At 42.4% G+C, this 22,282-nt stretch overlaps 1 pseudogene; it reads left to right on the top strand.

The window, feature by feature from the left end:
* Nucleotides 1–5,203: 5,203 nt before the first annotated feature.
* Nucleotides 5,204–13,738, top strand: LOC122921423 (annotated as a pseudogene).
* Nucleotides 13,739–22,282: the final 8,544 nt, after the last annotated feature.

Genomic DNA, 22,282 nt, shown 5'->3' with positions numbered 1-22,282 from the left:
CCAAGATCTGCCCCCGACAGGATCTCAGGTGCGAGCGTTTCCCGGACGGTTCGGACATGCCAACCGAAAATGCCCACCGAGACCACAGTACATGCATCGGCCCTCGCGTCTCCGGAGTACCCTCTCCCCCTCGGACAGGCGAGCAAACCCCAGCTGCATGGGTTCACCCCCAGACAAGTCATCCCCAGGAGGCGTGGGAGGAGAGGGAGGCACGGGTGGGACAGCAAACGTAGGCGCCAATCTGTTAGAAGACCTCCGCAGGCTCTCCTTAAAGGAAGGTCTCTCCCTGAGTCTGGTGTCAATCAAAATCAGGAAAGAAATAAGAGACTCGAGCTCCACTGGTAGGTCCTTAGCTGCAACCTCATCCTTCAAGGCATCCGAGAGACCATGAGAGAAAGCAGCGACCAGAGCCTCATTATTCCAGCCCACCTCTGCTGCCAGGGTACGAAACTCAATGGCGTATTCAGCTACGGATCGTGAACCCTGTCTGATGGACATAAGGAGCTTCGCAGCAGAGGCAGCACGAGCCGGCACATCGAATACCTTCCGAAGAGAAGCAACAAAACCGGAAAACTCGGCAACCACCGGATTGTTGTTCTCCCATAAAGGGCTGGCCCAGGCCAAGGCCTTGTCCGAGAGCAGCGAGATCAAGAAGCCCACCTTTGATCTCTCAGTAGGAAAGGCATGTGGCAGCAACTCGAAATAAATGCCCACCTGGTTAAGGAAACCTCGGCACTGAGTTGGCTCTCCCCCAAAGCGCTGTGGAAGGGGGGCAGAACCGGTCATACCCCGAGACACCGCAGGCGCAGCAACAGGTGTCAGGGTAGACTCTGGCGCAACAACCGGAGCGGCAGTAGGAGCGGGCCCAGGAGCGACAACCGACCCATCGGCAACGGAAGCGAAATGAGCCGTGCGTTCAAGCAGGGTTTGCAACGCCACAGCGAACCGACCCAACAGGTGATCCTGCTGATCAAGTCTGGCAACCAGCGTAGGTAGCGAGGATGGCCCTGTACCGTCAGAATTCATGGCTTGGTCCTAATGTCATGGAACCATGAACCAGACGTACAACAAGAGATAAGTGGAAATAAGAAGGCTTTATTGAAATCAAGCTGTAAGCAAAAGTCCAAACGGATGGCTAAACCGAAGCAGGGTCTTGCGTAGCCAGAGGTCAGGAACCAGAAGGGTAGTCAGACGAAGCCTGGATCAGGAACCAGCAGGGTAGTCAGACGAAGCCAGGATCAGGAACCAGCGGGGTAGTCAGACGAGGCCAGGATCAGGAACCAGAAGCAGCAGCAGTCTTAGAAGCATGTGAACACAGGAGGACCAAGCAAGGAACTGAAGCCACAGACCTCCTATATATATGAGCTAGGCATTCAGCTCCTCCCAGTGGGAAGGAGAAGCCGCAGGGTGGGAGGCTACAAGAAACCCAGAAACCAAGATGGCCGCCAGCACATGTCAAACGAAGGAGGACGGCAAGAAGGTAAGACCATGACAGATTGTCTGTTCTGAGATAAATATAAGAGAGGAATGATATTGTTTATGCCACAGTTGTCCCTTTTGACAAATTTTGTGGCCTCTATGAAGGGGTCAGTACGTGACAGGTGTCTCTGATGAGCTCAAAACAACACATGCTTTCCGCTGAAGTGGGCTGGTACATGACAAAATCATTTATTGCCTTATCCTGCTCGTATAAGCATTCCAGCATATGCCAAGTTGAATTCCAGTAAGTTGGAACATTGCCAGTCAAGCAGTGTAACAGTGGACTGTTCTGTCGTTGCAAGTCCAGGAGAGCGTTCCTTGCATCATAACTACCTTAAGCGCAAGTTCAGTCTCTTGGACCAAGCCAGGGCACTTTTTTAAAAAGCGTTGCACACAACTAGGTTATCACGTGTGCCATGTGTTATTTCCCCCAAATGCAGCACGACCATGATGTAGTGGCCATTGTCGCTGACCATCTGTCCTGATCTGAGTTGGCGAGAATATAGCCACTGGGATCTTTGCTGCTTAATGCACTTTACCAAGTGATCAACTGTGTTATTACTCTCGCCCTAGCCAGTCAGCTCTAACACTGCATGGCAATGCTTCACTTTACCCATGTGATAGGAGGTAAGAGGAGTGGGATCAATGCTCTGCCCTGCAGCTGAATGGACGGATGTCCATGGAGGGGGAAATGAAGGAGGTGGATAAACGGCTGCTGTGGGAACAAGAACACCACAAACATGAAGGTTTTAAAAGGTCCTACTGGTCTTGTTGCCACGGTGCTGCCTCCCAGTGAAAAACATTCACCAAGTGGGCCGCAAAAGACATGTACTGTTGCTGCCCATAACAGCTGCTCCACCATGGTGTGCTCCTTGCTGTAAAGAGAGAATTTCAAGAAGTGGCCAACGTTCTCTGCCACATGACGGTACAAGGCAGGAATTGCTTTTTTTGAGAAATAATGGCAGCTAGGTTTTTTCCAGTGAGGCTTAATACATGGCATCAGCTCCTTAAAAGCTGCAGACTCTACTAAGTGGTAAAGCAGTGACTGCACCATAAGCAACTTGGCTAGGTGGGAGTTAAGCATGCGGACCAGCGGATTGCTGGTCATGGAGAGTTGTTTCCCAGCCACATATTCCATTATTGATGGCTGATGATGGAGCAAAGGAGAAGTACCCTAAGCAGGAGAAACATTAAGTGATGATGAATAAGGATGACAATACAAAAATACAATAGCTCAAAAACCTAGAACAGTTTTATATTTCCATCAACGTAGCTGCGTGAGAGCTTGTATTTTTAGGTCGAGGTAAATATTATTGGTACCATTTGGAGTACATATCACTTTTTGATTGCTTTTGCATTTTTTTTGGGATGACCCAAACGCAGTAATTTTTGCATTGAGTTTTTAACGATTGTTTTTACAGTGTCCACTATGCTGGTTAGGTCTCATGCACACGAAAGTTGTTTTTCTCGGTCTCCGTTCTGTTTTTTTGGGGGATAGGATGGGGACCCATTAATTTCAATGGGTCAGCAAAAAAATGCTGATAGTTCATCCATTTGTGTTCCACGTCCGTTGTCCATATTTCCCTTCAGCAAAAAAAAATAGTGCATGTCCTACTTTTTTCACATTTGTGGACAAGGATAGGCATTTATTACAAGGGATCTGTTGAAAAAAACGTATCTTCCAAAAAAAACTGATGCCGCATCAGTTTTTTTTAGCATACGCACAATTTGCGGATGCAAAAAACAACAGTCATATGCATGAGGCCTTAAAGGGGCTTTCCCAGTGTTGAACACTGATTGTCTATCCTCAGGATGCGTCATCAGTATCTGATAGGTGGGAGTCCAATTCCCAGCACCCCTTATGATTAGATGTTTAAAGAGACCACAGAGCTCCGTGGCCTCTTTCCAGGCCTGTGATACCACATTAATGACATGGCATAGGCACTGCTCAGTCCTATTCAAGTAAATGGGGCTACACCACAGTACCAAACACAACTTCTATCCAATGAATGGCGCTGTGCTTGGTAAGCTGTAAGGAGGCCACGGTGCTCACTAGATTGCCGCAATCTCTTCGAACTTTTGATCGGCGGGGTTCCAGGAGTCGTCTCCCACCGATCACATACTGGGGACCTATCCCGAGGATAGGTCATCTTCAGTATTAAACACTCATAGAACCTTTTTAAATAACATGATAACTTTATCATTCATAGTGTTTCAGACATGGGGATACTGATTTATATTGTCTTTAATAGTTTTTGTTCCATTGTTTTGTGCAATATTTATTAGTCCCACAAGGGGACTTAAACATATGACCCTTTGATTGCCAATATACTATATGCCATAATACACTGTACTACATATATATATTGCAGTGTGTTATGCCTCTGGTAAGGCCTAAGAGGCTTCCGTAGATGCCAGACCCCAAAGTCATTGTTAGGCCTCCAATAGTTTAGGAAGATTGTTTTCCTCTGTCTAACCTCAGTGGTTGCTATTGATTATGGTAAGTAATATTATACTTGTGTTTTAGGTAAAATGGGGTTAAAATGAAATAGAATGTTATTTTATATGCTACAATTCATTTTATAATAATTTTCAGAGACTATCTATACTAGGGTTCTAATCAATGCCTCCCTCCTTTGGCCTTATTATTTTCACTTTTTCAAGTTCTGCTCCATATTTTTTGATAAAAGAGAAAATACAGGGTAGATTTAGGAATTCTTGGACCAGGCTAAAGACGTGTCAAATGTAATACTTTGGCTAACACTGTATGGTAAATTTGGTTCATCTTGCTAGAGGATAGATACGATAAACCTATTGGTTGACTTACATTCTGCCAAAATTGTGGTTCACTACTGATGCAAGTTGTCACATCTTGACAATCCTTGTTTAAGCCATGCCCCATTCTCCCTTGTCTAGTAAGGCACAAAAAGCATCTAAAAGGCATAATTAGTGAGGTGTAGGACATGTATGACAGTTTTTTGGCACAAACTGAGTCTGAACTCTGGCACATTCAGCTTAGTGAAATACGAAGTGCCCTAAATGTTTTGCTTTACTTGATCAAGGAAGGTCTCATAAAGATCGCTATGGTGAACAAATATATACTGATAACATTATAGAGATTTCAAATATTATTAAGTTGCACTATAACGGAGAGATATAGGTCCAAAGTTAGACTGGCCAACTAGAGGACCAGAGATTCTTCCAGTGGGCCCAGAGTGTGATATTTAATGCCAGCCATACACATTAGATGTTGTTAGACAAACACTTATGCAATCATCAGCTTTCTGTCCAATCCCCAATACACATGCTCTCGTGCACGTGTCCTGAATGGAAAGAAGTCAAAAGTATTGAGTTGTTGAAATCCAACTTTGCAATCCTTAACCCCCAACATCAGTCATCTAGGACCGTATTCTTAGGATGAGGAACATATTCACTTATTACCTGTGTCCAATGGGGCTTACAACCTAATTTCCTTACTTCATACATACATAGTCTATGACCAATTATCCTCAGCATGTTTTTGTGATGTGGAAGAAACCCTATGTGAATAGGAGAAAATAAGTTTGTATAATTAAGGCTATGGTTAAATTTGATTCATCGCCCAAGGATTGTGAGGTAGCAGTGCCAATCATGTCATAATCTGTCAAATATACATTTAAAAAAATTAACTTGTCTAGCATGTCTCTTAATAATGATTTTTTTGTCATTCAGCAACATAAATTTAATGGAAGATTCAAATCAAACGTCTTCAGGAAGATTTGTCCTCCTTGGTCTGTCTAACATTCTGTATCTTCAGATCATCTGCTTTCTTGTGTTCTTGGTGATGTATGTAATAACATCAACTCAAAGCTACAGACCCCCATGTACTTCTTCCTGAGTAACCTCTCCGTTATTGACATCTGCTTCTCTTCCACTATTGTCCCCAAAATCCTCATAAACACTTTATCCAAGGACAGAAGTATTTCTCTATTGGGCTGTGGACTTCAAATGTATTTCCATTTGGCATTGGGAGCCACAGAATGCATAGTCCTTGCCATCATGGCTTATGACAGATTTGTAGCCATTTGTAAGCCTCTGCACTATAGGAACATCATGAGCAAGACAGTGTGCTCCTCTTTAGCAGCTGGATCGTGGAGTGTTTGCTTTATGAACTCAGCTATTCATGTGGTTCTCACCTTTCATCTACCTTATTGCAGATCCCACCAAGTCAACCACTTCTTCTGTGAGATGCCTCCATTCTTTCGATTGTCTTGCCAGGACACTTGGCTTAACGAAATAGCAATGTACATCTCAGCTGGGATTATAGCCATGTGCTCTTTCTTCTTGACTCTAAGTTCATATATTCAGATCCTTTCCACAATTTTGAAGATCCGTTCTTCACAAGGAAGACAAAAAGCTTTCTCAACATGCGCCTCCCACCTTACGGTGGTATCTCTATATTATGGGACTATTATGTTCATGTATCTGAGACCCCGCTCCACGTATTCTGCTGAGATAGACAAGACCGTGTCCATTCTATATACAGCAGTGACACCAATGTTGAACCCCATCATCTACAGCATGAGGAACAAGGATGTTAAAAGCACAATAAGAATGAAGCTTATTAGGCAGGTATTAAACCAATAAAATAGCTTTTGGTAACATCCCACAGGATCAGTCTATGTATGTTTTCAACTATCAAAAACTGTACAGAAGATTGCAAATATTAGTAGGCTACTACTTGGATAAACACTATCCAAGCTACAGAGGAATCTCAACAGAATCACAGAGGCCCTTCAAAACCATATAAACAAAAATAGGACATCAAGCCCAAAATCGAATCTGTCATATCCTCCTGTAGCTGCCACTCCATAGATTCTGGTGCTGTTTTTATTTTTCCTAGGTCACTTATTCCCACATAATTTATACCAGTGGTTTCTGTTCCTGACAAGTTATTGAGTATGATTCTCAACAGGAGGTGAACCAGAGTTCTTAAAATCATGCAAGCAAGAACAACCCTATTAAATTAGGCATATTGCATGGTATGGTTGACCCTACGGATTGAAATTGTGTCTGCCTTGTAAAAATCAGTTGTGGCGTTCCCAAGAAAAAAGACTTGTATTCTTTATGCACAAATTGGCTTCTCTGCAGAGAACGGTGGGGTCCAGCTCCCCCAGTGCACCTCAGCTTTCCAGTGCTGGCCACATCCCTTGGTGCACTGAAGGACTCATTAGCATAATGCTATCAAAGTCTTTTTTCCTTGGGAAAGCTCCAACCGATTTTCACAAGACAGGCATCATTTTAATCAGCAGGATCATCCTGACCAGGTAGTATGTCTTGTTGCTCTTTAAGTGCTTCTCACAAGCTCCTTCAGGAACTGAGTGAAGAGCTATAAGCAATGTACATTCAAGAAAATTAACATTTTCAAACATGTTTAGGCAAAACGTTGATGTTCAGATTGGAGACTTTCATATTTCCCTTTCTTCTCTAACCAGACCAGAACACCATGATGATTTCTCCCAGCCATAATTCATCTCTGTACAGTTTGCTGCCCACCCATCTTCAGCACTTTGCTTTTCTACAATGCCCCTCTTCAACTTATTCCCTACCCTTTACACAAACTCTACATCCTATGCTACCATCAATGCATTCATTGCCTGAGAATAAGAAATAGTACGGTAATCGAAACACCAAAATTATAGAATTTTCAGCTGGATGGTGTTGTCTCGTGGACTTCTTATGGATTGGATGATCAGTGGATGGCAGGTCATTTTAAAGATGAAAATTACTCATTCACGTTGACCTGAAGTAGTGCTTGTAATTTAACGTAGACATTTATATACTCAGAATGGTCACCATCATGAGAAGCCATTTACAGATGTATCAGAAAAACACAATATTCTGAAAAAAAGCCAAGTGAACCAGTCCAACAGTGGCCTCCATTCTACTGGCTATGCAAGTCATTAGAAATTAGCGCAGAAGTAGTGTCTTACACAGTACTATTCAGTGGAGACCGTGGAGTGGCAATGTTCTGGATGGGAGCACTGCACTGAATCACATATAAAGACATTGGTGCTCAGTGCATTAGTAGCCAACATTCTGGCTTTTAGAAGTATGGACCTTTGGCTGTAATATGCCCTTATATGGGGCAGCATAATAAACAGAACTTACAATCTGTAATTTTTTTAAAGGTTAGAATGGCATAAAAAGTCATACATACCTCACAAACAGCACTGCATTACATATTTATACCACTAGATGGCACTTTAGAATTGTGCTTTCTCATAAACATATACTGTAACTCAAGAGCATTCCCCGTGTTTAACCCCTTCCCACACTTCCATGTATTTATACCATACAGAACCAGTATCATACAAACACAGCAGTTGCTCTCCTGCGCATTGAAAATGTTTAACCTTTTAAATTTGTTATTATGTTGCTGCATTCTTAAATCTATAACTTTTTTTTTTTAAAAAAAAAAAAATGTATTGATGGCTTGTTTTTTTCTGGGATAAGCTGCATTTTTTTGGAAGTGCATACAACTTTATAATCACTTTTAATTCCACTTTTGGCAGACAGGATGGGGAAAAAACAGCAATTCCGCAACAATAATTTTTTTGTTGTTTTTTGTGTTAACCATTATGGTTAAATAATGAGCTTTATAGTTCGGGTAATTATGGTTGCAGTGATATAATTTTTTTTGCACTTTTTTATTCTTTATAATGTTGACATATTAAAGCATTTTTATAGTAAACATTTTGTTGTTTTTTTATAATTTTTTTATTTTCTAACATTGTTTAACTTTTTATAGTCCCAGTAGGGGACTTGACTATGTGATTACATGAAAGCTGATGCTATATGTTGCAATACTTCTGTAATGTATGTATACAGTGAGTGCAGCTCTGGAGTATAATACAGGATGTAACTCGGGGTCAGTACAGGATAAGTAATGTATGTACACAGTGACTGCACCAGCAGAATAGTGAGTGCAGCTCTGGAGTATAATACAGGATGTAACTCAGGATCAGTACAGGATAAGTAATGTATGTACACAGTGACTGCACCAGCAGAATAGTGAGTGCAGCTCTGGAGTATAATACAGGATGTAACTCAGGATCAGTACAGGATAAGTAATGTATGTACACAGTGACTGCACCTGCAGAATAGTGAGTGCAGCTCTGGAGTTTAATACAATATGTAACTCAGGATCAGTACAGGATAAGTAATGTAATATATGTGCACAGTGATTTCACCAGCAGAATAGTGAGTGCAGCTCTGGAGTATAATATAGGATGTAACTCAGGATCAGTACAGGATAAGTAATGTATGTACACAGTGACTCCACCAGCAGAATAGTGAGTGCAGCTCTGGAGTATAATACAGGATGTAACTCAGGATCAGTACAGGATAAGTAATGTATGTACACAGTGACTGCACCAGCAGAATAGTGAGTGCAGCTCTGGAGTATAATACAGGATGTAACTCAGGATCAGTACAGGATAAGTAATGTATGTACACAGTGACTGCACCAGCAGAATAGTGAGTGCAGCTCTGGAGTATAATATAGGATATAACTCAGCATCAGTACAGGATAAGTAATGTATGTGCACAGTGACTGCACCAGCAGAACAGTGAGTGCAGCTCTGGAGTATAATACAAGATGTAACTCAGGATCAGTACAGGATAAGTAATGTATGTACACAGTGACTTCACCAGCAGAATAGTGAGTGCAGCTCTGGAGTATAATATAGGATGTAACTCAGGATCAGTACAGGATAAGTAATGTATGTACACAGTGACTCCACCAGCAGAATAGTGAGTGCAGCTCTGGAGTATAATACAGGATGTAACTCAGGATCAGTACAGGATAAGTAATGTATGTACACAGTGACTGCACCAGCAGAATAGTGAGTGCAGCTCTGGAGTATAATACAGGATGTAACTCAGGATCAGTACAGGATAAGTAATGTATGTACACAGTGACTGCACCAGCAGAATAGTGAGTGCAGCTCTGGAGTATAATATAGGATATAACTCAGCATCAGTACAGGATAAGTAATGTATGTGCACAGTGACTGCACCAGCAGAACAGTGAGTGCAGCTCTGGAGTATAATACAAGATGTAACTCAGGATCAGTACAGGATAAGTAATGTATGTACACAGTGACTCCACCAGCAGAATAGTGAGTGCAGCTCTGGGGTATAATACAGCATTTAACTCAGGATCAGTACAGGATAAGTAATGTATGTACACAGTGACTGCACCTGCAGAATAGTGAGTGCAGCTCTGGAGTTTAATACAATATGTAACTCAGGATCAGTACAGGATAAGTAATGTAATATATGTGCACAGTGATTTCACCAGCAGAATAGTGAGTGCAGCTCTGGAGTATAATATAGGATGTAACTCAGGATCAGTACAGGATAAGTAATGTATGTACACAGTGACTCCACCAGCAGAATAGTGAGTGCAGCTCTGGAGTATAATACAGGATGTAACTCAGGATCAGTACAGGATAAGTAATGTATGTACACAGTGACTGCACCAGCAGAATAGTGAGTGCAGCTCTGGAGTATAATACAGGATGTAACTCAGGATCAGTACAGGATAAGTAATGTATGTACACAGTGACTGCACCAGCAGAATAGTGAGTGCAGCTCTGGAGTATAATACAGGATGTAACTCAGGATCAGTACAGGATAAGTAATGTATGTACACAGTGACTGCACCAGCAGAATAGTGAGTGCAGCTCTGGAGTATAATACAAGATGTAACTCAGGATCAGTACAGGATAAGTAATGTATGTACACAGTGACTGTACCAGCAGAATAGTGAGTGCAGCTCTGGAGTATAATACAGGATGTAACTCAGGATCAGTGTGGGATAAGTAATGTATGTACACAGTGACTGCACCAGCAGAATAGTGAGTGCAGCTCTGGAGTATAATACAAGATGTAACTCAGGATCAGTACAGGATAAGTAATGTATGTACACAGTGACTGTACCAGCAGAATAGTGAGTGCAGCTCTGGAGTATAATACAGGATGTAACTCAGGATCAGTGTGGGATAAGTAATGTATGTACACAGTGACTGCACCAGCAGAATAGTGAGTGCAGCTCTGGAGTATAATACAGGATGTAACTCAGGATCAGTACAGGATAAGTAATGTATGTACACAGTGACTGCACCTGCAGAATAGTGAGTGCAGCTCTGGAGTTTAATACAATATGTAACTCAGGATCAGTACAGGATAAGTAATGTAATATATGTGCACAGTGATTTCACCAGCAGAATAGTGAGTGCAGCTCTGGAGTATAATATAGGATGTAACTCAGGATCAGTACAGGATAAGTAATGTATGTACACAGTGACTCCACCAGCAGAATAGTGAGTGCAGCTCTGGAGTATAATACAGGATGTAACTCAGGATCAGTACAGGATAAGTAATGTATGTACACAGTGACTGCACCAGCAGAATAGTGAGTGCAGCTCTGGAGTATAATACAGGATGTAACTCAGGATCAGTACAGGATAAGTAATGTATGTACACAGTGACTGCACCAGCAGAATAGTGAGTGCAGCTCTGGAGTATAATACAGGATGTAACTCAGGATCAGTACAGGATAAGTAATGTATGTACACAGTGACTGCACCAGCAGAATAGTGAGTGCAGCTCTGGAGTATAATACAGGATGTAACTCAGGATCAGTACAGGATAAGTAATGTATGTACACAGTGACTGCACCAGCAGAATGGTGAGTGCAGCTCTGGAGTATAATATAGGATATAACTCAGCATCAGTACAGGATAAGTAATGTATGTACACAGTGACTGCACCAGCAGAATAGTGAGTGCAGCTCTGGAGTATAATACAGCATGTAACTCAGGATCAGTACAGGATAAGTAATGTATGTACACAGTGACTGCACCAGCAGAATGGTGAGTGCAGCTCTGGAGTATAATACAGGATGTAACTCAGGATCAGTACAGGATAAGTAATGTATGTACACAGTGACTGCACCAGCAGAATAGTGAGTGCAGCTCTGGAGTATAATACAGGATGTAACTCAGGATCAGTACAGGATAAGTAATGTATGTACACAGTGACTCCACCAGCAGAATAGTGAGTGCAGCTCTGGGGTATAATACAGGATGTAACTCAGGATCAGTACAGGATAAGTAATGTGTGTACACAGGGACTGCACCAGCAGAATAGTGAGTGCAGCTCTGGGGTATAATACAGGATGTAACTCAGGATCAGTACAGGATAAGTAATGTATGTACACAGTGACCGCTCCAGCAGAATAGTGAGTGCAGCTCTGGAGTATAATACAGGATGTAACTCAGGATCAGTACAGGATAAGTAATGTATGTACACAGTGACTGCACCAGCAGAATAGTGAGTGCAGCTCTGGAGTATAATACAGGATGTAACTCAGGATCAGTACAGGATAAGTAATGTATGTACAGAGTGACTCCACCAGCAGAATAGTGAGTGCAGCTCTGGAGTATAATACAGGATGTAACTCAGGATCAGTACAGGATAAGTAATGTATGTACAGAGTGACTCCACCAGCAGAATAGTGAGTGCAGCTCTGGAGTATAATACAGGATGTAACTCAGGATCAGTACAGGATAAGTAATGTATGTACACAGTGACTGCACCAGCAGAATAGTGAGTGCAGCTCTGGAGTATAATACAGGATGTAACTCAGGATCAGTACAGGATAAGTAATGTATGTACACAGTGACTGCACCAGCAGAATAGTGAGTGCAGCTCTGGAGTATAATACAGGATGTAACTCAGGATCAGTACAGGATAAGTAATGTATGTACAGAGTGACTCCACCAGCAGAATAGTGAGTGCAGCTCTGGAGTATAATACAGGATGTAACTCAGGATCAGTACAGGATAAGTAATGTATGTACAGAGTGACTCCACCAGCAGAATAGTGAGTGCAGCTCTGGAGTATAATACAGGATGTAACTCAGGATCAGTACAGGATAAGTAATGTATGTACACAGTGACTGCACCAGCAGAATAGTGAGTGCAGCTCTGGAGTATAATACAGGATGTAACTCAGGATCAGTACAGGATAAGTAATGTATGTACACAGTGACTGCACCAGCAGAATAGTGAGTGCAGCTCTGGAGTATAATACAGGATGTAACTCAGGATCAGTACAGGATAAGTAATGTATGTACACAGTTACTGCACCAGCAGAATAGTGAGTGCAGCTCTGGAGTATAATACAGGATGTAACTCAGGATCAGTACAGGATAAGTAATGTATGTACACAGTGACTGCACCAGCAGAATAGTGAGGTAGTGACAATTTTGTTAAATGTTTCCAATTGGCTCTATATGATCTCCTAAACTCTTGCTGTTGTAAAGGTAATGCAGACTGGAGCATCTGTCTGCAGGAAAGAATCCAGTACAGTAGATACAGGAACAGGTAAGATAGGGATAACTAAACTCTTCCTGGACATCCTGAGACAAAGGCTAGACATGTTAGGGATACAGTACAGCTGTCTCTGACCCTTTATTAATTTCTTTCAGCCAGTAAGGGGTCCCAAGGATTTGCTTGGTTGGAGGTAAAGTCCATCCCTGAGGGGCGCAACATATTAGCAATCATGCTATTGTTGGTCATACAGAAAGATTCTCTATGGCTGGCATTCATGTAATCTGGCGCACTGCTCATCATGATTTTCCTGAAACAAGAATTAAGGGTCTTCTACAAAAGATGCAAATAGGGAACAAATCTTGGTTTGAACATTTGTTCAGGGAATGGTCGACCCATCTAAGCACCCGGCCAATCAGTCAAAAAGGACTCGGTTCTAAGGTACCACTTGGAACCAAACCTGAGTTTGGGAAATGTTTTTTTTACAGTACAAATAAATTTATGAAGTTATTGAACGAAGTCTCGCAAGACTTCGAGAAGCAATAACTTCAGCTCATCGGAGCCAATACATTCTAATACTGTACGGAGCTCCTGCTCCGTACAGTATTAGAACAAAGTTTTCATCCGAAGTCGATTCACTTATCCCTAGTCAGCGTGAAGGCCCTTAAAAAAAAAACGCTGAACAACTTCCTATATTGTCCCTCGCTTACGGCTGGGCATTGGCCAGCATAAAAACAGCCTACGCCATCACCATAAATTAAAACACTTCAGTTGAAAAGAATAATTAAAGTAAACTTTTATCATTTGCAGATAGCAGTAGTAATGCCTTAGAGACTCCAATTATAAGGAATAAAGTGTTCTGCAATGAGAACTTTTAATTAACTTGAGAAGTTCTAAACCCACTGAAGAACACCAGCAAGACAGTACGAGAGTATATAAAGAGGTAGGATTTCATTTTGGTGATTTTGTTGTGGCCATTGCTGCAAACACCACATAGAACCTGTAAAGATTATTGTAATATGGAGACCTCATCCATGGACGACTCAGAGGAATAAAAAAAGATTGTGCTTATACTGTATGTAAGAACCATGAATGACATGAATTTCCTTTACAGGTACATCTTGATAAGTGCAATGGAACAGCTCAATCACACAGCTGTGAGGTCCTTCATCCTTCTTGGTCTGTCCACCATCCCCCATCTTCAGGCAATCTACTTCCTGCTATTCTTCATTATATATATCATTACACTGTTAGGAAATGTCCTATAAATCTTGGTGGTAAGACTCAACAGCTGCCTGCACACCCCTATGTACTTCTTCCTCACCAACCTCTCATTTGTGGACATCTTCTTCTCTTCTACTGTTGTGCCCAAAATTCTTGTGAATCTATTGTCTAAAGACAAAAGCATTTCCTTTTTAGGATCTGCCTCCCAGATGTTTTTCTCCTTAGATTTAGGAGCCACAGAATGTGTACTATTGGCCGTAATGGCCTACGACAGATATGCCGCTATCTGCAACCCCTTACGATATCTTATCATCATGAACAAGGCATTTTGCTGTTATCTGGATGCTGGATTGTAATTCCATTTATTGCAATTGGTTTTGCAATCAGCACCTTTCAGTTGCCCTTCTGCAAGTCCCACCATGTCAGCCATTTCTTTTGCGAGATGCCACCGCTCTTCAAGATCTCCTGCCGAGACACCTTCTTCAATGAGATAAAAGTTGAAGAGCAGACCTCGCCGACCATACCGGAATGCACCAGCCCAACCACGAGCGCAGATCAGCAATCAAAACACGGTCACGGCAGCATCTCCGGTTCCATCTTTATTTCTTGTACATAACAGCAGCAACGTTTCGGCTACATGGTAGCCTTTTTCAAGCTAATAACAAGTGACTTTAACAATCTATATATAGTGAATATAGTCCCTCCCCAAATGACCAATCCAATAGGTGTCACAACCCCCAAACACACCTGCATATAATCAGGCTTACCAATCACTCATGTAACCTCTCATAGAAATAATCAAATACATTAAAAGTCTACCTTAAGAAGAGGCGATGGGTCATCCTTGTGTCCACATGGAGAGAGTCGGGCAGCAGACTGGTGTTCCTCTCTCCCATCTATACAGAGTGATATAATGAAAAAAGTGACATTAAAAACAGAATAAAATCATCATGTATATTCTATACTGAATCGGACACATAAAATGTATAACTTTATATCATTCAATACCACTCACATTGAATTCAATGTTAAGGCCAAAGGGTTGTAGTGACTTCAAAATGAAAATCCATTTTAACTCCTTTTTCCTAAGGATACATCCTCCATCACCTCCTCTTCTCAAAACCCCACCGAGTCAATCACACGGAATCTCAGTTGGTTGACAGAGTGACCACACTCCACAAATGCCTAAATATGTGGGTGACAGTCACATGACTGAGTTTATCTATGGGTTTGTGTCCCTCTACAAATTAAGTGCCGTCGTATCCATTCCGCCCATAAAGGCATATTTCTATGGTGATGAAGACGCTTCACAGCCGTTTGTATCGAAGCAGATGGGCGGGAGTTGGAATGCGATCATGTGATGTTTAGATGATTGCTATGTGATCATGTGGCATGACGTGAGCGGTGCGCGGCTGAGGAGCGGTGCGCACAGTGATAAGCTGTTAGACATGCGCAGTTGGGAGAGAGGAACACCAGTCTGCAGCCCGACTCTCTCCATGTGGACACAAGGATGACCCATCGCCTCTTCTTAAAGTAGACTTTTAATGTGTTTGATTATTACTATGTGAGGTTACATGACTGATTGGTTAGCCTGATTATATGCAGGTGTGTTTGGGGGTTGGATTGGTCATTTGGCGAGGGACTATATTCACTATATATAGATTGTTAGAGTCACTTGTTATTAGCTTGAAAAAGGCTACCATGTAGCCGAAACGTTGCTGCTGTTGTGTACAAGAAATAAAGATGGAACCGGAGATGCTGCCGTGACCATGTTTTGATTACCTTCTTCAATGAGGTGTACATTGCAGGAAGATTAATTGCACTTTGTTCATTTTTGTTAACTATAGTTTCTTATTTTCACATCATCTACACCATCTTGAAGATCCGTTTTACCAAAGGAAGGTACAAAGCGTTCTCCACATGTGCTTCACACCTAACTGTGGTTTCTCTTTATTATAGAACCGTTATAATCATGGATTTACGTCCACGGCATAGTTACCAGATCGGGACCGAGCCATCTCTATGCTCTACACAGTGGGGACTCCAATGTTAAATCCCATCATCTACAGTACAAGAAATAACAATGTCACTACAGCCCTAAAACATAATTTTTTAAAGAAAGGTAATCAATTATCAAATATTGATTCCTACTTTGGAAGACTATTACGAGAAAGAGTTGTCGGCCTCTAGGAAGGGGACGGTGATTTGTGCACGGGATCAGCTAATTCAGACTAAATGGTTACACAGAGTCTACTACACCCCGGTGAGATTGGTACGCATGCGTAAACTTACTTCAGATTTACAGTTGCAAGAAAAAGTATGTGAACCCTTTGGAATTATATGGATTTCTGCACAAATTGATCATAAAATGTGATCTGATCTTCATCTAAGTCACAACAATAGACAATCACAGTCGGCTTAACCTAATAACACACAAAGAGTTAAATGTTACCATGTTTTTATTGAACACACCATGAAAACATTCACAGTGCAGGTGGAAAAAGTATGTGAACCCTTGGATTTAATAACTGGTTGAACCTCCTTTGGCAGCAATAACTTCAACCAAACGTTTCCTGTAGTTGCAGATCAGACGGGCACAACGGTCAGGAGTAATTCTTGACCATTCCTCTTTACAGAACTGTTTCAGTTCAGCAATATTCTTGGGATGTCTGGTGTGAATCGCTTTCTTGAGGTCATGCCACAGCATCTCAATCGGGTTGAGGTCAGGACTCTCCAGAAGGCGGATTTTCTTCTGTTTAAGCCATTCTGTTGTTGATTTACTTCTATGCTTTGGGTCGTTGTCCTGTTGCTACACCCATCTCCTGTTGAGCTTAAGCTGCTGGACAGATGGCCTTAAGTTCTCCTGGAAAATGTCTTGAAAAACTTGGGAATTAATTTTTTCATCGATGATATCAATCTGTTTAGTCCCTGACGTAGAAAAGCAGCCCAAACCATGATGCCCCCGCCACCATACTTCACAGTTGGGATGAGGTTTTGATGTCGGTGTGCTGTGCCTCTTTTTCTCCACACATAGTGTTGTGTGTTTCTTCCAAATAACTCAACCTTGGTTTCATCTGTCCACAGAATATTTTGCCGGTACTGCTGTGGAACATCCAGGTGCTCTTGTGCAAACTGTAAACGTGCAGCAATGGACAGCAGTGGCTTCCTCTGTGGTATCCTCCCATTAAATCCATTCTTGTTTAGGGTTTTACGTATCGTAGAATCGCTAACAGGGATGTTAGCATATGCCAGAGACTTTTGTAAGTCTTTAGCTGACACTCTAGGATTCTTCTTCACCTCATTGAGCAGTCTGCGCTGTGCTCTTGCAGTCATCTTTACAGGACGGCCACTCCTAGGGAGAGTAGCAGCAGTGCTGAACTGTCTCCATTTATAGACAATTTGTCTTACCGTGGACTGATGAACAGCCAGGCTTTTGGAGATACTTTTATAACCCTTTCCAGCTTTATGCAAGTCAACAATTCTTAATCGTAGGTCTTCTGAGAGTACTTTTGTGCGAGGCATCATTCACATCAGGCAATGCTTCTTGTGAAAAGCAAACCCAGAACTGGTGTGTGTTTTTTATAGGGCAGGGCAGCTGTAACCAATACCTCCAATCTTATCTCATTGATTGGACTCCAGTTGGCTGACACCTCACTCCAATTAGCCCTTGGAGATGTCATTAGTCTAGGGGTTCACATACTTTTTCCACCTGAACTGTGAATGTTTACATGGTGTGTTCAATAAAAACATGGTAACATTTAATTCTTTGTGTGTTATTAGTTTAAGCAGACTGTGATTGTCTATTGTTGTGACTTAGATGAAGATCAGATCACATTTTATGACCAATTTGTGCAGAAATCCATATCATTCCAAAGGGTTCACAAATTTTTTCTTGCAACTGTATGTACAAGGTGTAATACTGATACAGGAACTTTTCTGCACATGATATGGAAGTGTCCGGTCATTTCTGGATTCTGGGTGGAGGTGCATGGGTATCTTAATGCTCGTCTGGGGCTCCCAGCGGTGGTGACACCTGAGGTTAGCCTGTTGGGTCTTGTCAATGATATTGTTCCATCTAAACATGCTAAAATTCTCTATAGAGTACTAATGTTCTACGCGAGGAAGTCAATTCTGTTGAATTGGAAGCCCCCTAAAGTACCAACACTGTCTCATTGGATTCAGCTTATTAATGCTACGCTTTCAGCATATAAGCTAACGTATGAAGCTAGGGGTGTACCGGGAAAATTTGAGAAGATTTGGGATGTTTGGTTGAGTGCCAATTCGGTTACAGTGTAATAGGGCTGGAGGAATCAAGAGAGGTCTAGCTCACTGCCGCTATTAATGTGTGTGTGAATGGGGACAGGCTATGATGAGATAACTGTGCTTTATGACAGTATTTATGTTTTTATGATGGATGTGATTTATGTTACCGTACTCTATACATGAAGTTGTATTGTCTATATGTAAGCCTTAGTGAGCCAAGTTACATATTGTCTATATGTAAGCCAAGTTGCCTGTCCACTGAATGTGAAGTTTGAGATTGCATTGTGTTAGGGGGTTGTTCCTCTATTCAATGTATTGTTTATTTTATTTTTTGTGAAAATGAAAAATAAAGCCTTTAAAAAAAATAAAAATCTAATATTGTCCTGTCAATATGAAACATACCTGGAAGAATGTCGAGGAGTAGCATATCTTTATGGCACAAGACGTCACTTTGCAGTCTTAATGTTAGTTCACACACAATGGAAAGTCCACATAGCAAAAATTACCTTGTTGGCAGTTGTGCCTCCAGCAGTCCATAGCAGGCTTTTAGGGCGCCCGTTTCCCTTACAGATGGGTCTTAGCCCTCCAGCATGGCACAAGCCTCAGATCCCAGCACACACACCTCCTGAGCTCCACTGTCAGACTGAGGTAATCCTCCTCACCTGGCAGTGCTGGCTGGTTTTTAGGCCTGGCAAAACCCGGCCTGGAACATGGGGAGTAGTCACCCACCCAGCACTTTGACTACTCCCAGTAAGAGCCATCCCGGATCAGGTATACAGCCATACTAAGTATTAAGGTGTTAAACAGCAACTGCTGCTGACACATAAAAACCGGCTCTTACTCCACCGAGGCCAGGACCCTCAGCGTACCTATCATCCACGATGATTCCTTATATCTTCTTACAGCACCTACAAAATAGTTTCAGGGTTTGTAGCTGGAAATATGGGGACAAACATTTAACCCCCATAAACCCAGGTATTATAGGAGTACATCAATGTGTGGATATGGGGTGGAATCTCAAAAGTGCCTCAAAGGACCTCCTTGTACATTTTCCACTTTATGTTATCGGGACTCTCAGATGTCTTTTTACTTTGAATAGGCCACAGTTTAAAGTGAAGGTTCATTTTTGAAGCTTTGATGGCTGGGCGTCTCGGAGCTGAGACTCCCACTGATCTATAGAAGAGAGGGACAGCAGCCATTGGCCAAGTAATGTGCCTTTTCAGCTGTGATCAACTCTCTTAGTTAGTTTAAGATATGCTCACATAAGTCTATGAGCCTTCAGCTAAAGAATAGGGCCAAACACAGCCAGAGAGTCCCAGCACTTGGCGGTGCACTTTTGTCCTTTCATTTTAGTGATCAGTGGGGGATATGCCACAAATGCTGACCCCCTAAACTGGACTATGGATGTTTGTGGACATTTGCCCCTATTATTACTATGAAAAGCTATCAACTCACTACTTCACTGTACTTAAAAAGGGTTAACTTGCACTATCATTTATGCAGTTGTTTACACTTATGCTGTTTTATATTGCAGAACTGCATTTTATGTTTATTGTAATACAGTATATACTGTTCATTTGCATTGTTATTGCACTATGTCTGCACTGCACTGTCGAAAGGCTGTGCACAGCCAGCTAATATTGAGAGACTTTAGGACTTTTTATCTATGTGCTGAGAAGTTAGAAATCTTCCACTGTTACTATGCAAAGTTTTGGAGAAAAAAAAACTGACAAACTTTTTGGCTGTCTGGTTTAGCTCTGTTGTTCACGTCTGAAGACTTCTATTTAACTGGAAAAAAACTGCTTGGTCAATCCAACAGACTTGTATTGAAACTTTATACAAGTCTATGACAGACTGAAATTGCAACATTGTTTTTATTTAGGCTGTGCTTCTCCACAATATCCCTACCACTAGAAGTTTTTTTTTCAGTTAGGAATTGAAGAGCAGTGACAGTTGATAGTTGTCTGCAGATAATGACCAGTATTCAATAGGAGAAACTCTGCCAGACTGCATAATTAACCAGAAGAACAGACTGGGTTCACCAGCCTTTTAACCAGGGAGCCATCTGGACGACCAAGCCACAGACTCTGGCCAGGATGCCATCCTTAAAAGAGAGAAAAGGACAGCTAGCGCAGGCCATCATTCAGCACAAAACCTTCTTCTTCCAGAGAGGAGACTGGAAAAGCCAGATGAGTGCATTGCCTCTATTTTTTTGCACTTACGGTAAGTTCCTCCAGTAAAGAAGCACCCTGGACTTTCTCGACTTATTTCCCATTGGGGTGCGCCACTCCTTACTATTTCCTCCGAAGAACAGCAATACGTGGTGACACCGCAACAGTGTCCGGGGGACCCATTATAGCATTAGTACCACCCCAAACCTGGCCACTGCACTGTGGCCAGAGTTCCCTGTGTCTTGGTGATAGCGGTCACAATGTCATGGTCACCCCCTACATCATATCTCAGGTAGCGTGATGAGGTACTCACACCTGCCTGTGCAGGGGAGCAAGCAGACGTGACGATGTCATCATGCCACCTAAGATACAACACAGGAGGTTACCATGACACTGTGTATTATACTGCTTCAAAATATTCAGCCTAGCAGCCTGAGGACTATGAAAGTGACCTGCGGGGCTGCATCTTGCCTGAGGCAGGATGCAGCTCTGGTTATGGTGCTGTCTGACTTGCCTGGAAGGGCCCTCTGCAGGGAGGGTCCTACGTAATTGAGTGGTTTTATTGATAGCAAAGACTGTCGATGTTGTGGCCTCCTTAACCAGTGCATTATTCATTTGGTAAGCCCTTCGCCTGGGCTAATCCTTTATGGGAAAAAGGCAATCCTGTGACCAACAATCTGAATGAGTTCTTAGCCACCTTCTGCAGTCTTCGAAGTACCCAGTAGTACCTCTTCTGCCTCCTCCTCCATTTTGCAACTTCACTAGGGTGATGTCTTTTGGGCAATATGCTATACTATTCCATACCCTGTCCTCTGAGATGACCAGGAACAATGAGGCATTAGTGGTAGCATTCTGGGAGGGTGTATTAGCTTGTATTAAGGATGAACTGGTAGATTATGGTGTTCTGTCTACCCTGGAAAGTTTACTCTCTCTTGCTACCTGCATTTATCTCTGGTTCCAGAAACATGCCAAGGAAGCAGTCCAGTGTGGTTCAGCAGAAAGCTTCCTGCATAAGGCCTTGGTGAACCAGCATCGTATTACCGTTCGACGAATGGAAAAGCCTTTGGTGGTCACTTACGTCAATAGAAAGCCCCTCTATGAGACCATCCAGTATGTCACTGTGTCCTTGGAGCTTCAAGTGGGCACGCTCAATTTGGAGAAAATTTCCGTGTGCTTGTGTTAGGTCGGCATCTTGTGCCCACTACCCTCCTGCTGTCCCATGTGGGTGCAAACTCTGCGCTATTCACCATGCCATCTGGCATCTTCTCTATGTTGCAGCCCGGTCCAGCCTTTTAAAGGATCAGTGTGCATGCTCACTAAACCTTGCCCAGACAATGGCTGAGGGTCCTGGATGTTTAAGGCACCATCTCTCAGCAGAAGGTGCCTGAGCTTGAAGGTTCTCTGTGACCATCATAGGTGTTCGATTTCACTGCATTATCCAGCATATGCTCCTGTTGTGTACCCATTCTAACTGTTTACTCCTGATCTACAGTAACAGTTCAGTGATCATTTCAAGTCTGTGTTTAGGCTCTCCTAAGCTGTCTAACCTGTCTTTGCTATGGTCTTGGTTCCTGTCTGCCTTGTTTCTTCATCCACCACTACCCCACCCACACACTCGTTTGGCAAGTATTGCCAAATATCTGCAATTTTAGTATTAGAGACTGTTCTGACAACTTGTGTGGCGTATCCTGTGTTTTATCTCTCCAGACTAGTGGGGGAAGTTGTTGCTAAAACAAAAATTTACAATGCTGGGCACAGTGAGAA

This window comes from Bufo gargarizans, chromosome 11, assembly GCF_014858855.1.
Source record: "Bufo gargarizans isolate SCDJY-AF-19 chromosome 11, ASM1485885v1, whole genome shotgun sequence".
NCBI lineage: Eukaryota > Metazoa > Chordata > Amphibia > Anura > Bufonidae > Bufo > Bufo gargarizans.
The sequence above is the reverse complement of the archived record's forward strand: the minus strand, read 5'-3'. Positions and strand labels throughout refer to the sequence as shown.